Raw genomic sequence first — 7,839 nt, forward strand, 5'->3', positions numbered from 1 at the left:
TGGCTGTACCTAAATTTCAAAAATATGTACCCTCGTTAGTTATTTCAATATTTATTGGTTAGTGCATATTTATTTGCCAAGGAATTTTATTCACTAACCAAAGTGCACATGCATCTCCTATATTCACATCCTCAATGTAGTGAATAAATCGAAGGCCATGCTTGTGATTATACGTCATTTATACTATATTTAGTAGATACCAAATGCTTTTAATATCTTACAAATGAAATTTCTCAAGTCCCACATTATTCCAATGTGCTTGTTTTACCACGTTTTGTACTTTATTATCGGACATTTGTACTTCATGGTAGGCTTGGCTGTACCTAAATTTCAGAAATATGTACTCTCGTTAGTTATTTCAATATTTATTGGTTAGTGCATATTTATTTGCCAAGGAATTTTATTCACTAACCAAAGTGCACATGCATCTCCTATATTCACATCCTCAATGTAGTGAATAAATATAAGGCCATGCTTGTGATTATACGTCATTTATACTATATTTAGTAGATACAAAATGCTTTTAATATCTTACAAATGAAATTCCTCAAGTCTTACTTTATTCCAATGTGCTTGTTTTACCACGTTTTGTACTTTATTATCGGTCATTTGTACTTCATGGTAGGCTTGGCTGTACCTAATTTTCAAAAATATGTACTCTCGTTAGTTATTTCAATATTTATTGGTTAGTGCATATTTATTTGCCAAGGAATTTTATTCACTAACCAAAGTGCACATGCATCTCCTATATTCACATCCTCAATGTAGTGAATAAATCAAAGGCCATGCTTGTGATTATACGTCATTTATACTATATTTAGTAGATACCAAATGCTTTTAATATCTTACAAATGAAATTCCTCAAGTCTCACTTTATTCCAATGTGCTTGTTTTACCACGTTTTGTACTTTATTATCGGTCATTTGTACTTCATGGTAGGCTTGGCTGTACCTAATTTTCAAAAATATGTACTCTCGTTAGTTATTTCAATATTTAAGCACAAATTTAATTGTTCTTTATTTTCTGGTACAAAATTCCGCAGAAGCGGCCATCTTCACTTTTAAAATCCCTAACTCCACCTTCACCACCATGGTCTTCAAATGACGAGTCTGACGATGATGGTACCGAGTCCTAATGCTCGGTACCGAGAGGTACATGTCCCTTGTTCTGTTTACTGATTTAAATCATTCGGTACATGTCCCTTCTTTTGCGGTCAACCCTTGTTCTTACTGTATCCACGATTGACGATTGAAAGCTGGTCATGATCTCTGCTTTACTGGTACCAACACAACTCACACTTTTCCTTACCTCAACTGTTCCATCATTTTTATCAAATCCCACATCATTCTTAATTTCGTTTATAACATTTTGCACCACCAAATTAAGATCACTGTAATTGTCATGGTCATTAGACGATCCAATCTCAGATGAATTTCCAACAGATTCAATAATTTATTTCTCATTTTTTTCAATATTCTCTTCATCCTCGTTTCTGAAAATATGCACATTACCTTGACTGTTCTCTCTATATTATCATCCTCAACATTTCTCTCAAAATTCTCATCTCTCTTCATATTCTCATTCTCCTCATTTGTCTCAATATTCTCATGCCCATCATTTCTCTCAATAGGATCATCTTCTTTGGTCACAAATCCAACCTCATTTTTGCTCTGCAATTTAAATTCTGATCCAACATCCATCATTTCTTTTTCAATCACAATCTTTGTCTTCCTACGACGCCTAACACTACCATATCCTAATTCAAAACACATTCGATTATTACTCACAACAACTTTTTTTCTCACAACTTCTGATCTTACTACATCGCTAGTACCGTTAGCCACTTTCAACACCTATGGTTGAGTAAACTATTAATTAATGGTTTGAAATTTTCAGTCAATTATCCATATTCCAAAAAATTGGCAAAGGTCAAACTACTTACGTCCAATTTCTTCTCCTCGGGAAAAGGATATATCGGCAAGACCTGTAAAATTATAAAATCACAAAAAATGTTGTCAGTGAAACCATGAAATTGAAATGAGAAATTCAATTCATTATATCAAACAATTACCTTCGTTGAATCTATGGATTTCAGCAATAATTCAGCTTTTTCCTCGTTCAATGGGATTTTGCTGTCCATCCACCGAAACAAGTGAGGGAACATTTCTAAACTATGTCGTACACCTAGAGAAGGCATTCTCTCGTACACCCAAGCCTAAACCAAATTAAATAATAGTCAATTAATCGATAAAACAATACAATAATAACTAAAGTAACAAAATACGCACCATTAATCCAACAGTGCATCCATCGAAATAAGTTTTACTTCCAGTTTTGCGTATTTCTCTCTGAATAAATCGAAACGCGGCATCTCCCCAAGCATATTCAAAGAATGTGGTAAGATTGTCCAGGTAAGGAAATATAAAACTCGGGGTAAAATAATTTCCGGTGGAAAATATTATGGAGTTGAAGATGAACAAAATGTAAAGCCAAACAAAATCATCAACTTGTAAGTCATCATCACTGCCTGCAAGAGAAATAAGTTTTTTATATATTGTCGCTCGCTTTGCTTTTCCAACTTGACCTCCAAATTGACGAGCCACAAATATAGAATCCATTCTTAGATCCAAGTCTACAGGCTGCCCAATATGATGCAATCCAAGAATAATAGAAAACTCTTCTGGAGCAAAGGGAATCATAATACCATCACCCACAGTCAAAGAACATGATTCAATCTGAAATCTATTCAATATGAAATCAACTCTACGACTACTAACAGCAAGTTCGGGAATGTCAACCCAATTAGCAAAAGGAGTCTCATTTATCCTAATCCATTGTTTTTGTCCTAAAATTGGTTTTAGTTCTGTCATCGCATCTTTAAAACAAGTGGGTGAGCATCGACTACAGTACAGTTTCGTACTTCTCTTGTTTTGTCCTTCATCAACAACGTTCTCTTCCACTGTCGTTCCTGAACTCATATATATATATATATACAAAATTATCAATAAACCATAATATGATCAAGAACTGCGATAAAATTTTTTTTGCCATATAAATCACAAACAAACAAAAAATAACTTACATATAAATCACAAACACACAAAATATAGATATGATCATCACATTTTCATTACCAAATGTAAAACCATTTAATTAAGTGATAAAAATCTCTATTTCAATCATTGTTACATTGATTTTAAAATCCAGCTTATAATTATATAAGCATTTCGAATACTCAATTCAATCTAAATAAATAAATATACAAGTTTCATTTCAATACACCGATGTCGAAAGTTAACATTCAAAATTAGGTAACCGACGTAGAGAATTTAAGATACTACCCGCCATAATTCTTCCTAGCAGGAAACAGGGGTGTGGTTTTTGCCCCACATAAAAATATTTTCTCCACTATAACATAATTTTTATATTTCATCAGGAAGAATAAACACTCAGTTTAATATTAAAAAAAATTAACTGTAACCGGATGAACAAGAAAAAAACCCTACAATTCGAATGATCTGTAAGCGAATGAACAACAAAAAACCTAGAATTTAGGGATTAAGATTTAGCATACGAAAAAAAAAGTAATATCAACAACAACCAATAATAACAAAATAGAATAGAAAAGAATTACTGAAATGGATTCCAAAAAACATTACGTTGTGAAGCTCTTTTCAATTTCAAATCTGGAGGATCAATGCTCGACTTCTTCTGCTTTGCCCTTTTTATGTTCTTCGACTTCTTGGGTTTAGGCGAATTTTTCATCATCTTCCACGCCAAATTTGTTGACTAAATCTCGGTTGCGCACAAGACCATACGCAGATTAGGCCCGGTGAAGAAGAAAGGGAGAAAGGATGGATCGACTTCTTCTGCTTTGCCCTTTTATCTTTTGTTATTATTTAACATATATAAAATATATTTTTTAAAAAAGGGTATATGGGTAATTTCGGGGCAAATGGGGAGCTGAAACAAAACATGAACATGGGTCAGGTACTGAAAATGGAAATCTACTGGCATGGGGACTGGAAAGCAAAATACCTTTGTGTTTGGGGATTTACCCCTAATTTACCGGTAATTTAATCAATGTGTTTATTTTTGAAATTTTTAATTTAATATATGTAATTGTGCGCATTGATAATAAGTTTTTTCTTTCTATTTTAAATTAATTTTAAATTATATTGAAAATAGATTATTAGGGAAAATGCCGTGTGATTCATTTTCAGAGAATTCTTAATTTGAATTGGTTAAAGGACTGTTAAGGGAGTGTTTGTAATAAATTGTGTTTTTGTAGAAGTGATTAGATTATAGATTATAAAAAAGTTAAGAAAAATCAAAAGTTGATAGTGTTTGGAAACAAATGTGAAAATCTAAAAATCAAAGTTGGGTAGTGTTTGCTAAATAAGTGATTATAGTGATTTTAACAATGACCTTCTTATTAGAATCACTTTTGGAAAATCATAATCACCACATGACTAGCTTTTGGATTTCAATTAAGTTTAGCATAAGCTAACACATAATCTAGATTTAAAAAACACACAAAATGATTTTTTTAAGCCAAAAACTAACAATCACTTTTTTTTAGTGATTGCAAATACTCCCTAAATCGAAGAGTCGTGTCTGATGAATTGTAATTATGAATTAGTAGATGTTTGAAAAGTCGTGTCGTGTCATGAGCATTCTATTACTCATCAACATTTTTGAAATATTTAAATTTATATTATATAATAATATAATAATATAATATTAAAAAAATATATAACTTTCTGTTTAAATTTATGTTTATTTTTATAGAAGAATAATCTATTTTAAGCAACTATTTTAAGCGGGAAAACATTAAGTTTCCTTTTTAGTAGACTTGCTTTGCTTTATATATACTAGTACTCGAATGCACGTCATGCGTGCCTTTTATTGTCTATTTTTTAATTAAAAATATAAAAAATTATAATAATAAATAGTTAGATTAAAAATGGTATTTTCGTAAATAAATATCCATGAAATGAAAAAAATAATGAAAATGGTATATTCGTAATTACATAACTATATAAATGCAAAAATGAAGATGATGCACATACCAAGAGACCGCTTGCTTTTACTTAATATATAATATAGATGTCTATTTTTTAATTGAAAATATAAAAAAAATTATAATAATAAATAGTTAGATTAAAAATGGTATTTTCGTAAATAAATACACATGAAATGAAAAAAAATAATGAAAATGGTATATTCGTAATTAAGTAACTATATAAATGCAAAAATGAAGATGATGCCCATACCAAGAGACTGTTTGCTCTTACTTAATATATAGTATAGATATAGATGTAATTGTTGTTGTTGTTGTTGTTGTTGTTGTTGTTGTTGTTATTATTATTATTAATAATAAAATTTTATAAGAGTTTCGTACAAAAACTGAAAAACATAAGACATAAAATTTATATTTTATAGTAAAACTCATGAATATTTCAAATTATTTATTATTTAGGTTTAAAAATAAAATCCCCTAGGTGGCTAGGCACTAGACGGTGGGTCGCTGTAACGCCCAGAATTATTTAATTTTAATCCGAGAATAATTAATTTGGGAATATTTGGAGTTTTGATTTAAATTCTAATATTCTTAAATTGATTAGGATTGAAATTGAATAACATGAGAATGTGAGGACTGAATTGCAATTATTGAGGTCTTGAGGGGCTAAAGTGCAATTATCTTTGAGTTATCAGAATTTTATGTATTATTCAGCATGTACACGTGTGAATAGCACATAATTCATCAGATTTCAGACAAGGAAAAAGGAAGAACCGAGAGCAGAATTTTTCAAGATTTTCTTCATCTTTCAAATTGTGATATCTTGAGCTACGGTTATCCGATTTCGATTCCGAAAGATGTTTTGGAATCCTCTCGACGAAACCTTCGATTTGATGTAAGTTTCCTCTTTGTTCTTCAGGGTTTGAGATTTCAAAATGGACAGATATCAGATGTTGTTATGAAATTGTGTTGTTGAGATTTTATCTTGTATAATCTTGAAGTTGGGTTGAAGATTGATTTGTATATCATGTTCTTATGAATTCCCAACTATGATTTGATTCTTATACCTGCTGATATGTTGGTTGTGAAGCTTCAACAGCTGATATACATGTTAGAAATGTTGTAGATATGTTCGGAATCGCCGAGTTATACCGATATGCCGTCGAACTCTTGATTTGAAGCAATTTTGCTATTGTTCTTGAACTTAGATGTTGCTGGATTATTAGCTGATGCTTCCTTGGGTTGTATGCTATGTTTTCAGCGCATAAACAGGGCATGTAAACTCGAGAACGTCGACTCCGAAACCGATTGCAGATAGAACAAGGTTGGTAGAGTTTACCTTGAAGTCTTGTTGAAGTTTGGATTGAATTTGAGCAGATTTTGAGATGAGTTTTTGGTGATTGATCTTGTACAGACTTTGACAAGTTCGAAGACATCCCAAACACCATATTTGAAAGGTAAAAGTGAACTATGGTTTGAATGAGATTATAACTCGAGATGGTTTGTATCGAGTTTCCCTTAAATCACATACTTGTTTGCTTAATTGTTCTTATGTGTTTTTATTTGAGTTGTTGAATAAGTTTTGATGTTATGAATGCCTTGATGATGATATATGTTGCATTCATCTTGAAGACTTATTCCTTGATTTTGAAATGAACGGAAACGTTCGAATAGACGATTTGTGGAGTCGTATATGTATGGCCTGGGTGGTTGTTTTAGCCTAGCGTCTGATTTGCATATATGATTGCTTCAAAGTCTAGAGAAGAAAGATAAGTAACCCCACCTCGATCGGAAGAGTCGGTGGATTAGTTATGATATCTACTTCTCGGGATCCCAATCGACGAATGACGAAATGAACCTTGTTTTGAAAACATGCATTGTAATTACTTTTATATCATGATCTTGATATATGTTGTTATGCATGTTTAGTTGCTTTTACTGGGAAATCTATTTCTCACCGGAGTTATCCGGCTATTGTTTTGTTGTATGTGTCATTGCAATAGGAGGGAGTGGAACCGGGCAAAGGCGTGCTTAACAAACAAGGGATGAGTTGAACATAGCGTGATGATCCGAGTTAGAAGTTGTATGAGCTGTCATGATGTATATTTGAGCCTTGATCATAATCATGTTATAGTTATAGTATCAAGACTTGTTGATGATGATATTATGATCTTGTTATTGTATTTAGAACATGTGAGATGTTGTAAATCCTTAAAACACCATGAAGTATCTTGATCTTGTTATATAGCAATGTGTTATGCATATTTTGGAAAGTCTTGATTATTATGATTGTAAGGCTTGTTATGATCTAATGGTATCCATTGTATAGCATGTTAAAATGCATGTTAGATGTTGCTATGGATTGGATCATGAATAAATCCTTGTTTGAGTTGATCTTGGATGGAAACATTTGGAGAACCATTTTTGACAGCAGCTGAACAATTTTCTGGTGCAGTGGCCGGCGCACGGGCGAGCAAGTACTCGCGCGCGCGCAAGCCAGCTCTTGAGATCTCGGTCTCATTGGCCGGCGCGCGCGCGAGGGGTGATGCCCGCGCGTGCGCAGGGCAATCTATTTTAAATTTTTTTTTTTTATCCTTTTTTTTAGTAATTGATTGTTGTCTATTATTGTTGATTAATGTTTATTGAGAGATTAGAACTCGGGTCGTCACAACAGGTGGTATCAGAGCAAGAACATTCTGGACTTAGATAGACAGTGAGTGGGGTAGATCGAGTCTTCTGCCTTACTTATTTATGTTTTTTTTTATCATGCTATGATTTAATTACGTGATTGAATTACATGTTTTAAATGCTAGCAT

This window comes from Henckelia pumila, chromosome 4 (genome assembly GCF_033568475.1).
Source record: "Henckelia pumila isolate YLH828 chromosome 4, ASM3356847v2, whole genome shotgun sequence".
Taxonomy (NCBI): Eukaryota; Viridiplantae; Streptophyta; class Magnoliopsida; order Lamiales; family Gesneriaceae; genus Henckelia; species Henckelia pumila.